The sequence below is a fragment of the Mustela nivalis genome (assembly GCF_964662115.1).
Source record: "Mustela nivalis genome assembly, chromosome: 11".
Taxonomy (NCBI): Eukaryota; Metazoa; Chordata; class Mammalia; order Carnivora; family Mustelidae; genus Mustela; species Mustela nivalis.
This window is the reverse complement of record NC_139030.1, coordinates 103,599,640-103,624,554: the sequence shown is the minus strand read 5'-3', so window position 1 is coordinate 103,624,554 and position 24,915 is coordinate 103,599,640. Positions and strand designations below refer to the sequence as shown.

The 24,915-nt window shown below is 42.4% G+C and overlaps 1 long non-coding RNA gene across 1 annotated transcript in view; it reads right to left on the bottom strand.

Annotated features, from left to right (window-relative positions):
* LOC309844462 overlaps window positions 1–23,898 on the bottom strand; it is a 42,171-nt gene extending 18,273 nt beyond the window's left edge. The window contains exon 1 of the long non-coding RNA XR_014300711.1: window positions 23,803–23,898. This is a non-coding gene — a long non-coding RNA (uncharacterized lncRNA). The remainder of the gene's footprint in view (window positions 1–23,802) is intronic.
* Between the last annotated feature and the right edge of the window lie 1,017 nt (window positions 23,899–24,915).

Sequence of the window (24,915 nt, the reverse complement as noted above, 5' to 3'; positions counted from 1 at the left end):
TGTGAGAGAGATAGAAGACAGGAATGAGGAAAAGACAGACGGACTCAAAGTATTAGGTGAGAGCTCTTTGCATGTATTATCTCATTTAACCTCTCGGCAATCCTGTAAGTCTCCCATTTTTGGATGATTAGATCGAAGGCATCCAGGTCTCTAAGCTGTGGCCTTAGCTATGGTGTTCTGTGGTTCCGCAATAAACTTGAGGCAGTTGGAAAAATGAGTCTGAAGCTCAAGCAAAGAGAACTAGTAATATAAATGCCTACGTAAATGTGTAAAATGACACAAAGTTTGTGGAAAAAAGAGAAAAAGAAGGAGTGGAAGCCTGAGGAACAATAATCATAGCTGCTGACTGAATGAGAGAGAGGGAGTGGCCAGGAGAGGAGCCAGCGACCGGTGTGGACCGGTGTCGGGAAGACAGAGGCAAGGAGGAGGGAAGGAGGTGGGTGAAAGGGACACAGGAAAAGGAGAAGAAAACCGGCAGTTTGGGCAAGTAGTTCGTCTGTCCAACAAAGGGTCATGAGGCCCAACTACAACAGATGGAGAATGAGGAGACATTGAAGAAATGAACTATGAGTATAGACAACTCTGACATGAAGTTTGGCAGAAGGAGAGGGAGGAAATGTGACAGTGGTTTGAGGGAGTCACTGAGTATCGCGCAGGAAAAACTAATTGACCTTATATATGCCAAGAATCTTCCTACTGATTGAGACATTTTATATCCCTTAATCCCCATGGCAACCTATAAAAGCAGTATTATCATCTCCACTTTACAAATGAGTAAACTGAAATTCAGTGGTAGCATTAAATAATTTAACCAAGATTATTTGGTGGGAAAAGTTGGGAATCTGGGAAGTCTTTGTGGAGGAAGTGACTTTGCTTTGTTTCTTAAAGGTTAGGATTTTCAGCAAGTACACATGAAGGGAGAGGACTTCACAGGGAGGCAAGAATGTGAGAAAAAACCAGAGGGGGTGGAGGAAGGGGCTTCAGCCTAGAAATCTTGGTAGAAGGGACACAGAGACAGGTGGCACACCATGTTGAGAAGCAGACCAGTGGGCAATGAATGTCACCATAGAAACATCTGGGCAATTTTTTTTTTAAAGATTTTATTTATTTATGTATTTGACAGAGAGAGAGAGATATCACAAGTAGGCAGAGAGGCAGGCAGAGAGAGAGGAAGAAGCAGGGCTCGATCCCAGGACCCTGAGAGCTGAAGGCAGAGGCTTAACCCACTGAGCCACCCAGGCGCCCCTGGGCAAATTTTTTTGAGTAGAGGGAGAACAGTGGAGTTATATTTTGAAAAATAGTTTCAAATTTTCTTTATTTAAAAAATGAGTAAAGGGGCACCTGGGTGGCTCAGTGGGTTAAAACCTCTGCCTTCGGCTCAGGTCATGATTCCAGGGTCCTGGGATGGAGCCCCACATCGGGCTCTCTGCTTAGCAGGGAGCCTGCTTCCTCCTCTCTCTCTGCCTGCCTCTCTGCCTACTTGTGATCTCTGTCTGTCAAATAAATAAATAAAATCTTTTAAAAAAAAAAATAAATAAAATAAAAAATGAGTGAAAAATCAAACCATTACAAATTTTAAATCTTCGATCTAAAATAATCTTTGAAACAAGAGAGCATATTAACTATAATGATATAATATTGAAAAATAATTATGACAGTAACACTATGCATTAGGTTTAACCGTATGAAAGGATCATTTTTGTTATGTCAAAAACTATCAACTACTGATGTCAGTTTCAGATGGTTCAACCTAAGATTTCTTACTAGTTATAATCAGGGAAATTTTCATAGTTTTAAATGCTTTTATCATTAAACAAGGAGGAATTAAAATGACTACAATTAAATTTAAGAAAAAAAAAACAAAGATAAACCTAAGAATAACAAGAAAAACCAAAAGTAGTGAATTTTTTAAAATGAGAAGGGGTAAAATTTTTAATAAAGCCAAGAATCAGTTCTCTGTCTATAAAATAGACCAACCTCTGGTGGTTCTAATGTCAGACAGTCGGGATGGAATTGCATGTTGCCATACTGATCTAAGGGACTTTGAGCAAAACTGTCTCAATGTTAGGAGATCTTTTATTATCTTTTATATATTCATACATCAGAGGAGAAAAATGTAACATTGTAATATATGCCTTACTACTCTCATCCAAAAATGGGAAAATGATAGCATCTACATCCAAGGATTGTTAGAAGGATTAAAAAAGAAAGGTGTGTATGGTGGTTAGCCTGGCACCTGGCAAATTATATTATGATGACAGCTGCTAATGTATTTATTATAATGGGGAAAAAAGAGGAGGATACAATCGGAGATGGGAAAATTTAAACATTCTCACTACCCATCAAGTATAATTCTAAATTGATGATATTAAATTTTCAGTGAAGTGGGTATTTCCAATAAAATCGAAATCTCTGAAGCAATATAAAACTTAACTATATTAGTTATTATAGAAGGCACGTCTAAATTGGTCAGTGATTATGAAAATATTTGTCAAGCCAAAATGACTTCATCAGCAATTCTTTTTTCTAAATCTTCAAGAGACAGACTCTCACGGAACAATGAAATCCTGTTCTAGTTGAGCTGTTCGAGAACGTAAATAAAGAATAAAAGGCTTCCCACATCATTTTTAAATTTAACGTAACTCTAATCTCAAATCAGAGACTGATATCATAAAAATGAAAACAATGAACCAATGTCATTTATAATAGAGGTAGAGTTCCTATGTTAAACTACAATATAAGAATACTAAAAGGAGTTATTCTAGGATTTAAAGGATGTGTTAAAATAAATCACAAAAAACCAAACAAACAAGCAAACAAAAAAAACACCACTTTCGTGCCAGGTTAGCAAAGGAATATCCGATTTGTTAGTATTTCTGTCCCTTTCCTGCTTTTCCATGGTTATTAAAATATTTCCCTAGGCTGTATGGGAGCATCCGTGCTCCTGCCCCACTGTATTCTAATGCCATCTCCTTTCTCGTCCTTTGAGCTTTCTATTTTTCTGGAGTTTTTTTTTATCAGTGACACACAACTGAAAAACTTTCAGCCCAGTTCAGATTAACAACAGAAGCTTATTCAAGCAGGATGGTCCTTCCCTGCAGACGTTATGGGCCCTCAAAGCAGACCAGTCCTGGCTCAGTACCTTCTATCCTTAATATTCCACAGTAAGAGATGAGCAGAAACAAGCTGAAACACTGGAGGCGGTACCTGAGAGGACAGGTGTTTCCGTCGGGGTCCCAGCAACTCACAAATGCCGTATTTGCACTGGGTAGCTGGAGGCGATATTGAGAACAGTGTACACAGGATGTACACCAGTTACAACTGCATGAGTGGGTTCAATGAAACGATCAAGGACTAAGCTAATACCACTGGTAGTAATAAGGCTCTGTGCTTAAAGGGTTAAGGAAAAGGAGTTAGATACTGTATTGGGTTAAATAGTGTCCCCTCCAAATTCATGGTCCGTCTACTGGAAATAGGGTCTTTGCAGATATAATCCAGTGAAGATGAGGTCATCGCACTAGGATTTGGATGGGGTCTACTTCAATGACCAGTGTCCTCAGAAGAAGAGGGAAATTTGGACCCAAACAACATGAAGGCGGCGTGAGGTCAAAGGCAGAGTTTGTCGCGATGCTCTGTAGACCAAGGAGTGCCAGCGACCATCAGAAGCTGGAAGAGACCAGGAAGGGATCTAGCGAGTGTCACAGAGAGAGCGACCCCGGCAACACTGTGACTTTTTACCTCTGGACTCCAGAACTGTATAAGCATCAGTTCTGTTGCTTTATGGCACCCAGTGTGTGGTACTTTGTTACGGCAACCTGAGCAGACGAGGAGAGAGACCAAAGACAGCACGGAGGACAAACAGAATCCTCCAGATGGCAGAGGCGTGGTGACAGTGAGAAATAGACAGTGTTGGCTGGAGTCTTCTTCAGCGTTCGTCGAGCCATCGGTCTCTCTCCTCCTGACTCTGAGAAATGCTGACCACTCAACTCAGGGTGACCCAGCACCTCCGGCTTCCTCAAAGGGTCTGTGCTCTGACCGTTCACCGGGCTGGGCCGTGGCAGGAGTGATGGGGTAGGAAATCAGTCCGGAGGGTGCTCCTACTTCTTCAAGGAAAAGGAGGAAGTGCCCCAGAATGCAGATGGTATGCTAGTGCTGGTAAAACAAACAAACAAAATAAACAAAACATGCTGTTCCATAAGTGAAGGGAGAACATACCAAAATGATGCTGTCTGATGGAAGAATTGTATTTGAAACATGAAAAGAAAACGGAAGCATGGGACGTCGAGCCTGAAACAGTTAGGGTGCCCAACAGGGGTGCGCTTGGCGCCCCCCTGGCTGGCGGGCTGGCTGGCGGAGGGAATGAATGAATGAACGGACAAACCAAGAAAGGGCTTACATAAACTCTGCTCTCACCCAGTCTCGAACACTGATTCTGTGACAGATTCCTATGTAAAAAGAATTCACCTGGTTCTGTTTCCCTAATAAAGAGAGACTCTGGATCAGGCTTGCTAAGGAATTTTTCTTCTCCTCTGGACTTAAAAAGAACCAGAAATTTTATTCTAGTCCAGAGCTAAAATGTCACAGAATACATTCTTTTATTCATTCAGACAATTTAACCTTTAAACTGTTTTAGTTGTTTAAATTATTTTACTTCCAAATTTTTACTTGAAAAAGGACCTTAAGTTCTTAGGGAACGTGGATATTGACTTTTCAAAAATTAATCACAATGGAGAAAGCTCATCACTTCTACTTGTTTGATTTACCAATTTCCCGCAAAATGCTTTAGGAGTCCAGAACAGACACCTACTCCTGGCCTGACCTGTCTTTTGGGACCACTCAAGAGGACAGAAAAGTCTCCCTCAGGAAATACATTTCTTGGAAGAGCAACTTGTGGCACGCCCTCTGTGCCACTGTCACTGCAAGTCACCCCACTCTCATTGGCACACAGTAGGTGCCTGGCAAATAAGCATGAGTTGAGTCAGACGAATGTAATGCATGGATCGTCAGAGGAAGCTGCTTCCCTTTTACCACTGTCTCTGCTTTCAGCCTTTAAACTCAAAACTTAAAGGGCAAAACATATAAATATATGCAAAGCTACTTGTGTTTTCATTTTGCTAAAGGTATTTATATCATAAGGCATTTAGAGTCATCTGCAATGCTTTGTGAGACATTTAACTGGTACTGCCTTGGTTTCTCACTAATTAAAAATCAAGTTATTAGAATATAAATCTACTGGCAGCAGATTTAGGCAAGCGCAGCACAGACACAGTATAAAATACAGGGAGGGGTCGGTGTTAGGTTTTATGACTTTGACATGCTGAAAATGACTTCCTCGTTAAGAAAACATCTTGCCTCAAAGTGCATCAGCTAGTCTCAGGGGTCTCGGGACCCACCAAATAATTATTCTGATGGCATGTTTTTAGTTTTTTAATTTTAATTTAATTTTATTTTATTTTGGTACAAAAATATATTCCATGTTTCTAAATGTCCATGGCTTAGCTAAAGGAAAAGAAAAAAAAAAAAAAAAAAAGAAAAGAAAGAAAAAGAAAAAATAAAAAAAGCTTTACCAACACAACTGTGTAAAAGTAGTGTGTGGTGAGCTGTCGGCTATATGCCTTGGATACAGACAGATGAGCAATTAGCAGAGACACCCCCCGCCGCTCCTCCAAAGGAGGAAAGTACTGTGATCACTGGGGTGAGGTGCATGTTTCGTGGCCCTTGGAGTGAGCTGTGAGATGTGGCTTGCCAAGGAATGCTGTGTCACCAGTGGTTCCAAAAGCCCATTCACGGGCTCCTGGTACTCTCTGAGACACTAACATGAACTCGGCTAAAATCCAGGTTTATATTCATATTGAAATTTCTTTTCCAGTTCCATCCATGCCCATGCCCATAAGGGACCAAAATAAGCCAAAAATAAATCAGATCCAGAATAGCTACAGAGCAATTGCCAAAGGGTTTATAACTTTCCAAAGGTGGCTTTATAGTGAGGTTCATCTCAGCCTAGGTCCTGGGGCAGTTGGGGGGATGACAGATTGCAGATCGTGGACATCAAAATACCCCCCGTTGGGTGCTTTGTCTGTCTGTGTAGATGGAAGAACTACATAGACCGACAGTGTTAGCAGGTAGCGTGTTAGAGGTTCTCGAGGGGTCATGCTCTTCAGACTCAGTCATTCAGCAGCGGTCGTGTTTCCTGGCCATGTGTTGTGTTCTAGGGGCACCAGGAGGAGTGAGACTCCCTACCGATGACCAGCTCTGTCAGAACATATCCCGTCAAGGCAGTGTGACTGACCCAATCCCGAAGCTGTTCAGGAGAGCATGACGATGCTGGGAAGAGCCTAGCTTACGCTTGGAAAGGGAACACTCAGGCTGCCTTCGAAAGGTAAGTGGGAAGTAGCAACCCAGAGGAGGAAGGTCAAAGAAATCCTAGGCAGAAGAAGAGCGGGTGCTGCGGTCGGGAGAGGGGAGAAAGCCCACTCTGCAGGAGAGAAGTGGGCAGTCATTACGGCCGTGGCTGCAGGGGCCTCATGGAGAAGCGATGGCGGAGGAGGCCAGGAAGGAGGGGTGGGTGCAGGCATGGTCATGCGTCTGAGAGAAAGCTTAGCGTCTCTCCTGGCAAGGAGATGGCTGAGACTTCTTAAGTGACCAAAAACATAACCAGACACAAATTTTAGAGAAACTGCTCTTTCTAATTTGTGGAGAATGGAGACGAATGACCTCCTTGTCCATTCTTGCGCATCTTAACAAATGGGAAAATTGGCTACCGAATGTTCAAACCCCAATCCTAAGTGTCATTCTTTACTTCTCAATTGGGCTCAGTCCCCATATCCGAAATACCTACTCAATCCTTTTTCTTCGTTTCATTTTCCATCACCATCTTCCCTTACCTGGATCGTTGGAATAGTCTCCTAAGTCGCCTTTCTGGTTCAGGCTCTGCTCCCAGACAGCTTGCTCCCAGGACAGCAAGAGGGAACTAACCAAAAATTAGATTATATTTAATGATATTCTTCCCTGCTTAAAACTCTCCAGTACCGTCTTAAAGCTCCTAGAGTGAAATCCAGACTCCTTTCAGTAGCTGATGAAGTCATGTGATCTGCTACCAGCCCTACTCCCCATCTGAGTGGCTGTGACACTTTCACCTTTTCCATTCGCCGTTCATGCTGGCTTGTTCTCTATTTCAGTTTTTTGCCTCCGTCTATTTCTGGGAGACTCTCTACCCAGTTTCAGCTGGCTGGCTCCTTTTCATCTTTCAAAACTCAGCTAAATGCTACAAACTCAAAATGCCTTTCCTAAAAAAAGTATCCTCCCTTAATACCCTCCAGTCAGTAATAAAATAATTTCCTTTGTAGTACTTAAAACCATCTGCAGTGATCTAGTTTGTTTTCTTGGCTACTGTTTGTCTCTAAGCATTAGAATGAAAGCCCCTTGTCAGCAGAGATCTGGTCCTTATCCCCAGTGCCTAGGAAGCACCAGGTTCATTGTCGGTACTCAAGAAATATGTATGGATTAAATTAAGAAGTAAATGTGGCAAAAGCAACTTGGAGGGTTATGAAACAGTCCACGTGGAAGACAGGAGGGTCTGGATTATGGCAGTAGGACTAAGGGTAGAGGGAAAGAAGGGGATGGGAGAGAATTGTGGTGGATGGAACAGATAAAGCTGCGTGACCAGTTGGATGTGGTGAGAAGGAGAACAAGAGGTACCCACTCAACCCAAGAATGTACCAGATGAACCAGACATAAAATGCCCTTTGGGCTCTACCAGTGTAAAGATTTGGAGCATTTCTGCTGCTAAATAAAAGTATAAACAGGCTGTGCTAGTGAATGAATGAAAGGATCATTCTAACAAAAGAGTAACTGAATTATTCATGTTACCTAGGAGAACTTACAAAATATGTATTAAAATTGCACTGAATGCTGGCTCTGTGTTGGGTGGTACAGGGGATATGGCAGAAGTAGAAGATGCTGCCCATGCCCTTTTTTACTCAAGAATACAAAATGAAGAATCATAAAGCCATTAGAGAGCAACGCAAGGGTGGCGCAGTCACTAGTTTGGAAACCGAGTGATTCACCAGGGCTCCAGGAATCGCAGACCAGACCAGATAATAACACCTCAAAAGAACTTCTGGGGTAGAAAATATCATTCTGCTTTCACCTCAGCTCTTTCTCTGGCCAAGAATGTTCCTAGATTAAGCAAGCTATCTTTTGGAGCTCCAAAAAAATGTTGGCACTTTGAGACTTAATTTAATAACATTCAAAGGGAGAAGAGTAGAAGTCTTTTTTTTTTTTTTTTTTTTTTTTGTACAGCAAGTGGATTTAATATTTATATAAAAGTTCCAGAGTGGTGCAGTTTGTGCCAATGCTCTCTTGTTAGCACAGGCCCAGTTTTGAACAGGACAGGTCAAGAAAAGAGGAATAGATGGAAATTGCTTTAGGAGAAATTGCCTCATAAGATGTTTATTCTCCTCTTTATCTTACTTAGTTTCTTCCTACAACACTGGAATCTCTCCCACCGTAAGTATGGTGGTACCACTATCTCTTAGAAGACAGCCCATAGTTCAGCCCAGATCTTTGCTCCACCAGGATTTGCTAGTTGATAGATGAGAGAAATCTAGGTCTTCAGCCCTAGGGAAGGCATAAGGAGGATTCTTTTTTGTTATCTGCATTTGTTTAAAATGCCTGGAGGTAGATTGAGAGAGGCAACACAATTTCTGAAGATCCCTCTGAAGTGGATGGATCTGAGTACAAAACTGTTTATTCTGTATCATCACATCCACAGCCTGTGTTAATGCAACTGCTAACTTGAAAAATCTCTGGGTTCTTTAACGATGGAGTGGACTTGGATGAAGGCCCTCACAATGGTACAGTCATGCCTCAGAACTTCCATATCATTCTTGCGTGTGCTACCTCATTTTTTTTTTTTCTCCTAGCAAGCCTGTAGCAAGGTTGATCTACCAGTGATAGTGTCATTTTATAGATAAGACCTCTGGGGACTTTGCATGTCTCACAGGGAGTCATCATGAAGCTCGGGTTAGATCCTGACCCCTGGCCTCTTGGTTCCTCTCCCTTTCCATGCTAAATAACATGGGAACCATGATATGTACTATAATGATTTGTGGGTATCATCAGCTTACATTCAAAGAATGCACAGCCACTCCTAAGCCTTGATACTCTTCTAATATCTGGAATCATAAAAGCATACCATAGCCTTACACTGACAGTCAGAATTATGAACACTTACTGTACTGATAAAAATTTATATTTACTCTGTGCACTTGGCAGTCTCAGCCATGAACACTTCTGTTACAGAGCAGTGCCAAAACACATAAAGTTTAAGGCTTGACCAAGCACTAAAGCAGAAGCTTTCACCCTTGAGAGTACTGAATAGGAGAATTAACTAAACACTTTCATGCTGTATCAAAAGCATCTCTCACCCTGCTAATTAAGATCAAATTGAAATAGTAAACACTTGCACCCATGTGTCTTCCATAGTTGGTAGGTATATTTCACATCTGAACTTGATTAATTTCACAGTTCTTAGTGATGAAATCTTAGTGACAAAAAGGAACAAGTATCATTTAAAAACCTAGTATATAATTGATATTCAAAAGAATCACATCCATAAATCAAAAGCAGAGAAGAAAGAGTTCCACATGTCTGCAGTTTATACAGTACCAAATCCTTATGTGTGGTATCTCCTTTAATCCCCAAAACATCCCAATGATGTTGGTATCATTGTCAGCATTTTCCAGATGAGAAAACAAAGGTTGAGGGGTATTAAGTAATTTCTGGAAAGTTGAACAAATATTTCTCCAATTCTGACTTCTGGAGAGTTGAACAAATATTTCTCCAATTCTTATTTCTCCAATTCTGATTACATAAATGATTTTTACTGTTGCCTGAGAACACACACACAAGTTTGCTCTAAAATACCAAAAGACCTACCAGTGATCACAAGGAAAGGCCTTGACCTTCAGGATAAAGACGCGGGAATAGGGCCCTCAAAGTAATGGGAAATCCAGAATTTGGTGGAATGAAGGTAGCAAGTAAGCAAAGGCAGTAAAGTCACTATTAACAGAAGTAGGAGCATCAGCGAGCAACCAATGAGGTTGAAGAAACCAACATTGAAACAGAGCAGGAAACTCTATACTCAGTTGGAAAATTTCACTCAAGTGGATGCGAATATTAAAACTCATGCTCTTCTCCTACCCACTTAAGCCTCCATGTTGCATCACCACTTCCTCATATCAGGGAGATCATATGATAGTTGTCTTTCTCTGCTTGACTTATTTCGCTAAGCATGATACGCTCTAGTTCCATCCATGTTGTTGCAAATGGCAAGATTTCATTTCTTTTGATAGATGCATAGTATTCCATTGTGTATATATACCACATCTTCTTGATCCATTCATCTGTTGATGGACATCTAGGTTCTTTCCATAGTTTGGCTATTGTGGACATTGCTGCTATAAACATACGGGTGCACGTGCCCCTTTGGATCACTACGTTTGTATCTTTAGGGTAAATACCCAAAAATGAAACAAGATGGGATTGGGATGGAGACAAACCATAAGTGACTCTTAATCTCACAAAACAAACTGAGGGTTGGTGGGGGGAGGGGATTTGGGAGAAGGGGGTGGGATTATGGACATTGGGGAGGGTATGTGCTGTGGTGAGTGCTGTGAAGTATGTAAACCTGGTGATTGACACACCTGTACCCCTGGGGATAAAAATATATGTTTATAAAAAATAAAAAATTAATTAAAAAAAAAAAGAAAAAAAAGAGACTATTAGTGGGAAAACTGATGAAATCTAAATAAAGTTTGGAGTTTAGTAAAAATAAAATAAAATAAAATAAAACTCATGCTCTGCATCTGTGGATCTCAGACCCTCAGATTTAACATTCCCCCTTTACAACAGATAGTTTGTAAAATCCCCCATACCACCACCACCAGAAAAAAAAAAAAAAAGAAATCAGAGATAATATGAGAACTTTGAAAAATCAGTATAATGCCCTAGCTGTAGTAAGAGAATGAAATAAAGAACAATATAGATTTAAAGTCTTTTTGAATATGGAAATATCCAGTGATGCCTACTCTAGAAGACAAATCCCCACATTTCCAAACTGCCCCTGAGGGTAAGCCCCCTACGTCTTCCAGGTTAGATAGGTCCAGGGGCATTAGCATGGACTTTCATTAGATCTTGGTCTGAGCTAAAATGGGAAGGGACAGTGTTTAGGGCTTTCTGCCCCATCCCTTGATTTCCAAGGATGTTATTGATGCAGACATAGGGTTCAAGTGGAAAGCAGCGGGAGCTGTTTTGAAGGTGGATTTCTCTAGTGGGAGAAGTCACACAGTTCACAAGTTAAAGGGAGAGTGGCAAACGGACTCAAAGTTGCCCAACCCCTCATCTTTAGGGGAACGTAGGAGATTTTTCTCAGAAGGCTGGAGGAGGAGGTCTCCACAGGGTCTCTTGGCATCCTTCCCCGCTGAAAGCAGCATATCTGGATTCAGGGGGCAGTTCAGCACCCACATGATGCAAAGGGGCGTCTGTCCATGATCCCACTCTGGACCTCACCGTGAATCCCCTTCCGAACTGCACTAGGTTTTTCCTTCACTGTAAAAAGCAGTTGTGATTAATCCTCCTTACGCTGAACAGTGTAAACAGTAAAGCAAACTACTTCCCCAACCGTTGCACACTCTTGATAATACGCTAAAGCATAGGATTTTGTAACTCTTAAATCACCTTCTCTTTGACGGCTCGGATATATATCTAACTGAAGCCTGTCAAATTCCTTCTCGAAGCTGGCACCGTGTCAATGACCTCCTGGCAATGGTCTCCGAGGGGTGAAGTGTTCAATGGAAGGAAGTAGTTCTTTTTATTGGTTCTAAATTTACTAGCCTTTAGCTTCATTGAATTAAGTTATGGCACGGGGCGAACATTAGAGTTAGAACTGACATTTATAAACTGCATTCCATCCATTAATCCTGAAATGCTATGCAAACTGATTAACAAAATTAAATGTACAGATGTGTGCCCGTTCAGGCTTCCTGACAACTCTCCGGATACTTACAGGTCTTTCGCGGTGTGAGGGGCGCACAGATTGCCCCCGTGGCCGCCTTTCTAACCCCAGCCTTCCCGGGGGCCAGAACAGGTCTTTAGACGCGGTGTCCTGTGAGCCTCTGATTCTTCCCCTGACTCGGGCAGAAGGAAGCATTTGGCACAGCATGGGGTGTCTGGCCAGGGGGTCCGTGGGTCTCCACAGTTCTCTACTTCACGTGCACCTCCTTTCTTCTTTTTTCTTTTCTTTTCTCTTTTTTTTTCTTTCCTTTTCTTTTCCTTTTTTCTTTTCTTTTCTCTTCTTTCCTTTCCTTTTTTTCTTTTCTTTCCTTCTTTTTCCTTTCTCTTTTCTTCATTTCTTTCCCTCTCTCTTCCCTTTCGCCTCACCTTGCCTTCCTTTCCCTTCCTTCCTCCATCCATTCACCCATCCCCCCCTCCTTCTTTCCTTCCTCTTTCTTCCCTCTCTGAGAGGCAGGATGGTATGCAGGAATGGCCAACGAGGCCAGTGCAACGACCCGTGTTTGTAACTAGGCTCTGACAGTCACACCCTGTGTCATCGCAGATGAATCACGTAACTACCCTTAACTTTAGTTTTATCAGCTGTAAAATACTTGAGTTGCATGACTGCTCCAGTTCCTCCGGTGACTTTCTAGAGCTCTATACTTTTTTACTTTTTATACGACACTTTTTCTCAGATTGGGTGGCTTTTATCAAATATACCTCTCGCCAATTAACCCTGGTTTGGCTTTACTGCAAATAAAATCCTAAACTTAACAATATATGTGGGCACATGGTTGGCTCAGTCAGTTAAGCATCTGCCTTTAGCTCAGGTCAAGATCCAGGTCAAGATCTCAGGTCAAGATACGGGGCTCGATACCGGGATTGAGCCCCATAACAGGGTCCCTGCTCATCAGGAAGCCTGCTTCCTGCATATATGCAGGAAGCATATATATATATATATATATATATATATATATATATATATATATATATGTATCTGTGTGTGTGTGTGTGTGTGTGTGTGTGTGTGTGTGTTCCACAACCAGGGAAGAATTGACAGCCTTCCCACTTATGTATCAATATGTGCAAAAGCAGGCAAGCTGCAAAGTTCCGCCTGGGCTATATAAATGAGATTGTGGACCAGGTTCGAGGATCTATAGAAGGATGTCGATCTCTCCACAATAATATATTGTGGTATAAAAAACATTGTAGTACAGTTTGGGTTTTTTCCGCCTTTAGTGAGCTATAATTGGCATATGACACTGTGTAAGTTTAAGGGTTCCAGTGTGGTTATTTGATACCCTTATGTATTGCAAAATATGATTTCATTTTATGATTTCACTTATCTCTTGACTTAGCTGATACTTGCATTAGGCCATATAATTACCATTTCTTTTTTGTGGTGAGAATATTTAAAGTCTACTCTCTTAGCAATGTTCAATTACATAATACAATATTCTTAATTATAATCACTATGCTTTATGTTAGTTCCCCAAACTTACTCGTCTTACAGCTGAAAGTTTGTAATCTGACCAGCGTCTCACCTTCCCTCCCCCCAACCCCAGCCCCAATCAGCACCATTTTAGTCTTTGTTTTTATGCGTTAGACTTTTTTAGATTCCACATGTGATACCATGCAGTATTTGTCTTGTCTCTGCCTGGCTTATTTTATTTAGCATAATGTACTCCAGGTTTATACATGTTGTTGCAAATAACAGAAGCTCTTTTCTTATGATTGAATAATATTCCATTTTTATAGCTACATATCTGTATCTCTATACATCTTCTTTATGTATTCGTCTGTTGATGGACACTTGGGTTGCTTCCATATCTTGGCTATTATAAATAATGCTGCAGTGAACATGGGAGTGCAGAATTCTCCCTGAGATCCTGTTTTTGTTTCCTTTGGACATATACCCAGAAGTAGGGTTGGTGGATCATATGGTAGTTCTATTTTTATTTTTTTGAAGAACTTCCATGCTGTTTTCCATAGTGACTGCATCAGTTTACCCTCCCACCAACGGTACACGAGGGTTCCCTTTCCTCCACATCCTTGCCAGCCCTTGGTATCTTTTTGTTGACAGACATCCAACAGGCATGAGGTGATCTTTCATTCTGGCTTTGATTTCCGTTTCCCTGATGATTAGTGATGTTGATGAGCCTTTCATTCACCTGCTGGCCATTTGTAGATCTTCCCTGCAAAATGTCTATTTAGTTCCTCTGCCCATTTTTAAATTGGATTGTTTGAGGGTTTTGCTAATGAGCCATATGAGTTCTTTATATGTTTTGGATATTAACCCTTTATTAGAGAAGAATGTTCATTTTATCTGACTCAAGGTGGTCAATTAGGTAGCAAGTTATTTGATGACAATCTTGGCAGAGAGTCAATGAAAAATGGCCTTTATTTATTTCTATTTATTTATTTATTTTATTATGTTCAGTTAGCCAGCATATAGTCCTGTTATGCTCAGTTAGCCAGCATATAGATGTAGTGTTCAGCGATTCATTAGCTGCATGTAACACCCAGTGCTCATCACAACATGCCCTCCCTAATACCCATCACCCAGTTAGACACACATAAGGGAGGAGGAGTTTTGTTCACCAGACAGAGAATACTGCTGGGCTCTGCCAGAGCCAATGAGCTAAATGATGAGTTATGCCATGCATCATACCCCAGGTCCAAATGTCAGCAAGGCAAACACTAGTGGACAAAGAGCATTGCCCTCCTGACCATTGGAGGTATAAGATATCATGAGTGAAGTCTTTCAACTCTGTTGTTATAAAATTGGATAAGCTACACATAGACTCAGACTTTAGGAAGGAAACATTAGACAGGGGCTACCTGAGAGATTGCACATGTTTACATGAAAGCCTGATGTCTAAATTGACTATTTAAATAATTGGATCTGATCATACTTTAAACCATATTTGACTTTTTTTTTTTTTCCGGCTAACCAATAAGTGGGAGTTTGGGATGGGGGTGGTGGTAATTGGCAGAGGACAACTAGATTAAATTTAGACAGAATTAAAAGTACTCTCCTTTCTCTAACAATCCAAATTGTAGAGTGAGTTAAATTTTGTGACTCCATTAAAAAATAAATGGGGAAAGGCAAGATAATCCTAGTATACAGTTCTCATGAAACATTCTCAGATGTCAGGGAAAAAAAGAGAAGGAAGACAGAACTTTGGTGGGTGGAAATGTGCAAATACACCATTAATTTTAGTGTAGGCTGAGTCCTAAAATCTAGAATAACTGCAATTATTATTTAAATTAATTCATTCATTTAGTTAATGTAGTTTTTAATGGCTACCATGTGTCAGGCACTATGTTAGGCCCTGGGGATGCAATAATGAGCAAAAGGCATGGTCCCTGCCTTCATGGAAATTAGAGTTTTGTGGGAGAGGCGGATAATAGCCAACGGTCACACAAATGACTGTGAAACTACCACAGTGATAAAGTGCTTCAAAGGGCAACAGTGAACTCCGCAATAAAGAGCTATGAGAAGGCACAATGAAGAAGCTGCCTAGGGAAGGGAATAAGATGTGAAGAGAGGGCAGGGCTAAACTCCTTTAGGAGAGCCTTTAAGGCAGGGCTGGGGGTGATGAGCCCAGGGGCGTGGCCAGAGCAGAGGAAGCCTTGCACGCAGGGGGCGTGGCCTGGGAAGGAGGGGTCTGTGCTTAAGGGATCTGCTGCTGGTGGAGAACAGCCCCAGTGGAGAGGTGAGAGGGTGGTGGGAGGGAGGTGAGGGGGAGAGAGAAGAGAGGTGGGCGGATGGTTGGGGAGAGGTGAAGCTGGAGTGGGTCCCTCTGCAGGGAACTGGTTTTTATCCTAAGTGGAATATTAAGCCATGAAATGTTTTACAGGTGTGTTTGTGTATCTTGAGAAGACGTGTGTATCCTTTCGACTTCTAAAACCAACTCCAGCCGCACACATTTTGGTTTTAGGTGTTCAGCGACATGTTTACAGGTGAATTGTGTCTCTCTGAAGTTCTATGCTCATTACTATTAATTACGCAAAAACTGCCATCCAACATCCCTGAGCAAGGAAGGCATTTATGAATTCTCTGAGAATGTCTTTGTATATGGAATGCGTGCACCTCCCATCATGCGGTTATTTCTCCTGAAGTTTTAATGGTCATACTGGTTTTATTGCAACCGACAGCTTTTCTGTTTAGTAACGGGCTTGAGCAAGAGCCTGGATCGCCAGTCTAGAGAATTCTGTAGGTTTCCTGAATATGTCACCCTTATTTAATTGGGCATATATTAAACACTGTTCTGTGTGTGTTGGTGGTGTTAGATTAAGAAGGAGACAAAGACCATTGAGCAATAACATAATCTCTTTCCCATCAATCTGAACCACATAGAAAAGCCTCACTTACATTTTGAGGAGTTCCATTGGCACTAAGCAATATGCATATCATTTATTACTAAAAATATTACTAAAGCTCTTTTAATTATGGTGATTTGAGGGGGGCAGGAAATTAACCCTTAAAGGCAACTTCAGTTCTAAACACTGTGTGTGTGGGAGTGTGCAATGTCCTTATTGCTTTACCTAAATTATAAAAAGAATACATATTTGTTAAGTTATTCACACATTACATAAAGGAATAAGCAAAACAAACCCCAAAATATCCCCTCTAATGATGGGGCCGGGGAGAAGGAGAGGCACAGGCTAGGAATGCCGGCTGCTCATAGCAATTGTTATGGTTACCAAACCACAGTACTTCATTAATGTACCTTTTGACATGGATACATTAAAGTGATAACATCAAAAGAGCCAAATATAAGTTGCTTGGTCAAAAGGTCTTCTTTAAGATAATGGAAAAATATATCCAATGATAAATTCTTTTCCTACTTTCTTAAAAAAGTGTTTTCCCTTCTGTTCTATTTCCCTTTTTTTTTTAATGTTTTTTCATCATTTTATACTGTTCTGTCTTCCTCAAAATAGAAGACTTAGAAACCTAAAGCAGTTCTGTCCCTGGATCAATAATGTGAATGCTGGTTCCTGTTTTATCGGGGGTGAAGTTTTCTGATTTCTTCACTACCCAACTCAAGAAGTTTGGAGGGTTTGTTCTCCCCAAATTGGTTTTTAGAGGGCAAGCTCTACTTGGGGTAGCAGAGAAGACTGTACTCTCTGTGAGGTACATAGACATCTCTCTACCACCTTCTTTATCTGGTCACTACACACCCACTACTGATTTTCTTCAACCATGGAAAAAAATTATGAGCCATTATACATGGCGAACCAAGTTTATCTGCTGTTGGTGGTGCCTGCGTCCCTATCAATTATATTTATTTCTTGGGCAACTTATGTGTCTTGCTTTGAATAGGAGGGAAAAAAATCTAAAAAATTGCAACAAATAAAAACTAAGCAGGTGTTTCGTTGTTTTATTTTGGTGTGATTTTAAATCTAGCAGACTACATATGCGGCTATATGCTGAGATTAATTATAACTCTTTTAAAGATACTTATTTGCAAATGTCAGCATAAATATAAAGGTCTCTAGTGGTTTTGATAGCAAATTAAATATGAAATAAGGGAAAGCGTTATGATCTATAGTACCATTAAGTTTTTTATTGTCCAGGTTAGGTAGGTACTCATGGACGGCAGTAATCTTAACCTCTTTCAAACAAATAAATGTAATTCTCTAATAATTTATTTAAAATACTTGTGAAAGAAAAATAGGAGACTTGGAGATAAAATTTTTTCTAAATCTTGATTTGTGTCTTTAAAGACTTTGTGGAAAGTCACATATTCTTCCTCTCTAGTCTGTGCCTTCCGGATAAGTTTTCTGATGCGTAGAAGCATCTATGGCAACATGAATAACAAGGTAGCAGCATATCCAGGGCCAATCTTAGACAGAACAAGTACCCCCTTTCATCTCCATTTCAGACAGTTGTAATACTCCTGCCACATTCAGATGCCAGCCCTAACACAGAGCTTACTCTTGTCTTCCGTCAGGTTGTGGTAGGGAGAAGTTAAACCGGCTGTGTCTTGGATTGGCCGTATCTTTCTTATGCCTCACCTTTCTGCTGGTACCAGATACTGCTGGCTCCCTGACCCTGGAGAGGGAAGCACATGACTCCGCCTAGCCATGCTCTCTGCTTCAGTTATCTACTCCTACATATCAAACCACTCTATAACTTACAGACTTGAAACATAACTGCAAGTTCTGCATTTTGGTCTGGGGACAGCTTGTCTCTGCTCCAAGTCGTATAGATCGAGTTGACTGGGTCATCCATGCAGCAGCAGGAAGCTGGGAGCTTAACAAAGGATGAAAAATCACAAAATGGCTCTAGTCGCATACCTGGTGCTTTAGCTGGGATGGCTGGAGAGGCCAGTGTGCCGTGATTTTCCTCTAAATACTAGCTTTCTCATTATTTGCTACTCTCCCAAGCTTCTTTACATGGTAGCGAGCTTCCAAGAAGGTGAAAGCAGAAAGTGCCAAACCTCTTCAGACGTAGATAAGCAGATGGCACAGCATCATTTTTGCAAGACACACTGTCACTGTAGGTTCAAGTGGATGGCAAATAGGTGTCTCTCCAGACGAGGGGGGTGCCATGCATGGAGAGAGGAAGAGCGTGTTGGCAGCCATGTTTGTAAACAATCTGCCACGGTGTCTTTCCCTAGATAGCTGGCTGCCCTGCTCTTCCCACCCAGGGGGACACCTAACGTGAATTAAGCCAAAGTAGCTCCCCAGACTTCCAAACTGCAACTGAGATGGAGGAAAAAGAGCAAAAAGCAAAAAAACAAGAGCATACCTTTTTCCTCTCAGGTTATTGATCTGGAAGACCACTGTTCTAAGTGACCATCTCCAGTGTGTAGGAAAGCCCCTTTGTGACAGGATAGGACAATTAACCCTGGGGACAGAGGTAGAGAGTAAGAGGGAGAGAAGAGGGAGGGAAGGAGAGGGAGAGAGAGAGAAGGAAGAGGGGAGGCTGGAAGAGAGAAATGGAGAAGGGGAGGGGCGAGAGAGAGGGGAAGTCAATGGATGAATGAGAATTGAATTCCTGGATCTGGTGCCCCAGACCAGCTTATTTTGCTTAAATTAAACTGAAATAGGCTTTTGTTATTTTCAGTCCAGAGATTAAAAAAGAAAATTCTTCCAGTCCTAAAGACATCATCTAGAAAAATTAGGCATAAGGCAAAATATGTGTTTTTAGAAAGGTGGGGAGGGGAAAGTAGGAATTAGGGAAAGTTTGAAAAGTATTAGTTCAAGTCAAGCCCCATAAGAAAATCATTCTGTGGCTTTTTCATACTGATGTGACTTTTGCAAAGCAGAGTCCACCACTCTGAATTATACGTGCTTCTTTGCTCTCTCAAACTAAAGTGGAAAGGTGGAAATGTTCAATGGTGCTCTCACTGACTCACTGAGCGTTTGGAACTTTTAACCACATATACTTTGTTTTCAGATGAAGTTATTTATAAAGTATGCCCTCAAATGGGGTAAGAAAGAAAATCCACACACCAACACCGTCTATTTGTCTGACACTCCAAAAATTAAAAGTGTTTCTAGTATTTTATAGACTTATTTTACTAAATAATACTCTAGGCACTCTTTTATAGTGAGGTGAATGATGGCTGTGAGACAACAGAGAAAACATATATTGGTCTCTGTCCTGGTTCCTGGCACAGAGGTTCTAAAACCTTTGGAATTGCCTAAGTGATAAGAGTACAGGAGCATCTTTTGTTTTAACATTTGATCTTTATTTGGGGTTCCTATGCCTCTTGGAATGTCCTCAGTGATGAGAGCATCCTTTGTTCGAGGTGACTCTAGGTAGGCTCCTGGATGGGGCCTGGTCACATCCATACGTAGTCCTTGAGGAGAGGGACTTTTCTTGTCACCAGATCATTCCTAACTGAATCTATGCATGTGGCAAGAGAGGATAGCTCCTGACGTAACCAGACATGGGTTTATTTTTAAATTAAACAAGAAGTCCAATAGTAACAAGTCCAGATTGCTGAAACTAGTTTATTTTTTTATTTTTATTTTTTTTTCTTTTTCCTTTAAAGATTCTATTTATTTACCAGAGGGGGGGGGGAGAGAGCGAGCACAGGCAGACAGAATGGCAGGCAGAGGGAGAAGCAGGCTCCCCGCCGAGCAAGGAGCCCGATGTGGGACTCGATCCCAGGACGCCGGGATCATGACCTGAGCCGACGGCAGCTGCTCAACCAACTGAGCCACCCAGGCGTCCCCTGAAACTAGTTTAGAATGTCATGAAGGACCCAGGTCATCATGGTGTATAGCATCTATCTTCGATTTTTGCAAGGTGGGTCTTCTTTTCTAGTACTGGGTTTGCACTCCATACAAGAAGAAAGGGAATGAGGGAAGACATCAAAGATCATTATAATAATGGCCCTCAGTGTGCTGCACTGTGCTTTTCCTATGCCCCTTCAAGTATGAAATCCCTCTCCCATAAGAAGGTGAGAGTCCTTTTCCTGAGTCTGGACTGGACTTGTGATTTGCTTTTCACAAGGGAATGTGGAAGAAGTGACATTATAAGAGTTCTAGAGCAAAGGGCTCAAGAGAACTTTCAGCCTCTTCTTCTAGTCCTTGAGAACTTTAAGAAACCATGCTGTAAAAAGTCCAATAAAGCCTACCTAAGAATAAGAGGTCTCAAGAGATCTCAGGGTCTCAGCCAACAGCTAGCACCACCTTCCAGATGTGTGAGTGAAGCCCGCTTGGACCCTCCAGACCAGCCTTGCTCTCAGATGATTTCAGCTGCATGGTGTGCTCAGGAAAGACCAGGAGGAGAATTGCCCACATTGTCAAGGGACAGAACTATGAACACTAATAAAGTGTAAGTTATTGTTGGTTTGGGTCAGTGAGTTTTGGGGTGGCCTGTTTTGGGATGGCAACAGTTAAATACTATCCTGGATTATGGAACCGTTCGTTCCTAAGTAAAAAAAAAAACCAAAAACAAAATCTGGGCCTTAATTAAGGTACATTCTCTGAGCCGTGGTAACTGAGAACATGTGCATGGCTGAATTTTGGAACTGCTATAGACCATCGACGGGAGGAGACACTGGAAGTTGGAAGATGGGTGAGTGTATCTGCATAGCGAGGACACCCATCACCATGACCAGAGGACAGCTTTGTTAGGTTGTTATAAATGGTCACAAATGAACCAAACCTCCCTGAATCCACAGGTCGTCCTTCCTCCTACTTCTTGCCTCTGGGCCGCGTAGACCAAGGAATATGGCAGAAGTGCCAGTTCCAGATCCAAAGCTCAGGAGGCTTCGCAGATGCCACTTCGGCTCTCTTGCTTCCCTGAAACGCCAGCTTCGGAAGTCTGGATGCGTCACCGTGAGGATGAGAGGCCCGATGGAGGGGGGAGCCCTGGAGAGTGAACAAGCTCAAGGACAAAGAGAGAAGCTCAGCCAGGTGGCCCTTCCACCCCACGAGATGTCTTATACACCAAAGGCAAAGATGATGAAACTCTACCCAGTAAGTCTTCCCATATCTTAGCCGGAAGTACGTGACACAGGTGCCCTCAGGGGCCAGCCTGGAGATAGGAAGTATTTTAATTTTTCAGTCTCAAGGGGAAAACACAAAGGATGGGGGAGCTAAGGATGTTTTCTGGGTAATCAGCCCCAAATACACACCACGCTGCTGTATCACCTGTGACTAAGAAAGTGAGTGCCTGTCACGTAATAGGGTTTCAACAGATATGAGTAAGATTCAGTGTAAACAGCTTCCCGCAGTCAGCTTGCCTCACAGGCATTTTTCAGAAGGACCTTGTAGGAACGCAACCTCCAGCTACTGTCTACCACCCACGTCTCTTGCAGCAGAGTCTGAAAGATTTGTTGACCTTGTGGAGAGTGTATTATTTATATCATCTTTCCATGGGAAGGAGTGGGACATGTTCCTCCCACCCAGAGCTAAGGGAAAGGGACCATCGTTAAAGATTGGGGGTTCCCTCAAGAAGGAGAGCCTGGTACCACATTCCCTGGTGAAATGCTTTCGGACTTGCAGACGTCCTGGGCCCCTCCAGAACCACATGCTCAGAGGGTAGGAGACACATGTGGCCCTAGCACTCCCAGCATGGAGAAGAAGGATGTTTGATACACGTTTCTGTGCTTTAAAATACAGTGCATGAATAGAAAATTAGAGGTATAGTAAAAATAGAGGTAAAAATATACAGTAAAAATAGAGGTATAGAGGTCGGTTAAGTGTCTGCCTTCCACTGAGGTCATGATCTTGGGGTCCTGGGATCGAGCCCCATGAGCGGCTTCCTACTTCAGTTCTTCCCCACCCCCACCCTTGTGCTCACGTAAGCACGCTTTCTCTCATAAAATCTTTAAAAAAAGAGAGAGGGGGAGACATCAGGGAGCAGAGTCCCCCAGGGGAGGCAGGTGAGAAGGCAAATGACTCTGCGTCTCAGTCCTCCACCTCTTTCAGGGAGCCCCAGAGCGTGGGGGGCCCAGGCTTTACCGGAGGCAGCAGCGTGGCTGACGAGGGGGCGGATGTGGGCCTCCAGCACCAGGCAGAGCAGGGAGGAAGCTGTGTGAAGCCTGGGCCCACCTGCAGGTGGCAAAACGGGCCTGTCCTCTTAATGGAGCTGGGGAGAGAAATGCTCCGGAAGTGAAGGGAGAGCGCTCCGGGGTCTGGGTTTGAGAATGGAAAGCCGAAGGAGAAACAAGTCTCCAAAATGTGTAACATCGTGGTCTGTTCCTGCTTCCACATGGTCCACCTCAGGCCCCAGTGTGAGTTGAATATAGGACTATGAGATTTAAGTCTTAAAATCACCAGGAATGAGTTTTATATGCTGACATGTATACTATTTTGATATACCAGAATTTTTTTTTCTTTTGACCAGGACGGTTTTGTTTTATTTTATTTTATTTTATTTTATTAACTTATTTAAGAGAGAGAGAGAGAGTGCACAACCAGGGAGAGGGGCAGAGGGAGAGGGAGAAGCAGGCTCCCCACTGAGCAAGGAGCCTGATTGAGGCTCGATCCCAGGACCCTGAACGACTGAGCCCCCCAGGCACTCCCCAGAATGGTTTTATATGCAAACCTTGGTTAGTCTTCACAGCAACCTTATGCAGTAAATATTATTAAATCCCTTTGAAGGTTTAGGAAAGCGAGGTACAGAGAGGTGAGCGGAATGAACAGAGTGAGGTACCAAAGTTGAAGTGTAAGTTCACATTCATCATTGCCTGAATTCTTAAGTCCTGAACCACAGCGGTGTGTTCTGAGTTCTGCTCGTGGGTTTTGTTACTAATATTGCATTTGAACTTACTTGTCCTTTTTCTCACAAAAGATTTCATTTCACTTTCCACGTCATTCTCTAAAGCCTTGAGAGAGCTCTCATTTCTCTGACAGGGCAGGAGCCCACCGAGGCCACAAGTGGTGGCTGAGGCCACATTGGAACCCAAGATGCCAGACTCCTGAGGCTTCTTTATTCCAGTTTTGTCACAGTTTTGCCTCTTTTAGTTCTCCTTCTCTGCCAGTCATTTCTACCAGTCTTTGTTGCAAATAAGAGACGGGTTTGTGAGTACCAGCTCCGGTAGTCCCATGATTCCTGTAGTTCCCCTTTAGTTTTAACTTTTCAGACTCCTAAGACAAAGGCCAGTCTTCTTTCTGCAAGACTTTTAAGTAAACTTTTTCTTAGATCACCTATTTCACATAAAAATAGTCCTGAAGAAGCCTAGAAGGTCAGCTCACCTGGTCCCTGACTCCTTTCCGAACCATTCGAGAGACAAAAAAACTGAAGGCCAGGAGGGAGAATGACTTTACACTTACCTTTAGAAATATATTTCTGAAACACTTCTCACAGAGAGCCCGAGTGTAGCTTTTGATGTCCTTTCCCTGTATCCTGTCATCACCAAAACTCGGGAGTGGAAGTGAAAGACCTGCGGATCCCCTTACCCAAGAATCCAACACTGCCACTGGATGCAATCAGCAAGAGGTTCTTTATTGTTACGCAGGCGCCTGCGGGTGGTCAGCGCGCGCCTGCGGGTGGTCAGCAGCTCCTGCTAGCTGAGCACACCTGGCTGGGGTGGTGCAGGATTTTTATAGACAGGTGCAAACAAGTTTTGGGTGGGACGCAACTGATTGGTTGACAGTTAGAACTTTTGAAAAAGGCATATGTGGAGTTTGCTGATTGGCTTTGGGGACCCGCTCGCGGGGAAGAGAGAGGCGGGAAGGGGGAACAAGCTGATTGGTTCTGAGGGCCCGCGCGCGGGAGGAGAGAGGCAGGGAGGGGGAACAAGAAGGGGGAAGGTAGGAATGCCATCATGGCATCTTCTATTATTTCTATAAGCCAAACAGTTACAGAAGGGCAAAAGAGCAATTAGTCACGCAATTAATAACCTAATCTACGCCTAAAAGCCAGCGGTTCACAGAAAAGCAAACAAGCGGTTAGTTATCCTATCTATCTTCCAGGGGAGGGGACTTTCCAGGGCAGGGGTCTTTCAGAAGAAGCCTAGAAGTAGGTAGAAAGTGCACAAACTGCTCATGTTTCATTTTGTTTCAAAGAGCATTTCATTGAAACGATTAAATCACTTTCCAAAAGAAATGACAGGATGCGTCATCTGTCGAGAAGGAAGTGTGTTTTGGTTGCCACTTCAGAACTTCTGTCAAGATTGTCCAAGGCATGTGTTCCGAGAGGAAGATGCACTTCCTAGGTCACCGAGCGTTTGCTGCCGAACATATGCTACCTCACAATGGCTTACACCCCGGCTTCTTATTGCACAGCGATCTGAATCTTTTATGGCTCTTCTGAATGGTAAGATAATTGATGATAGAACCCTGGAAGAAAGAACCGATGGCTTATTTTGTGGGTGGCATTTATCAGACTGCCAGTTAAATGCTTGTCACGGGGTAAAGGAACAATATTGATAGCCGTAGCAGGAC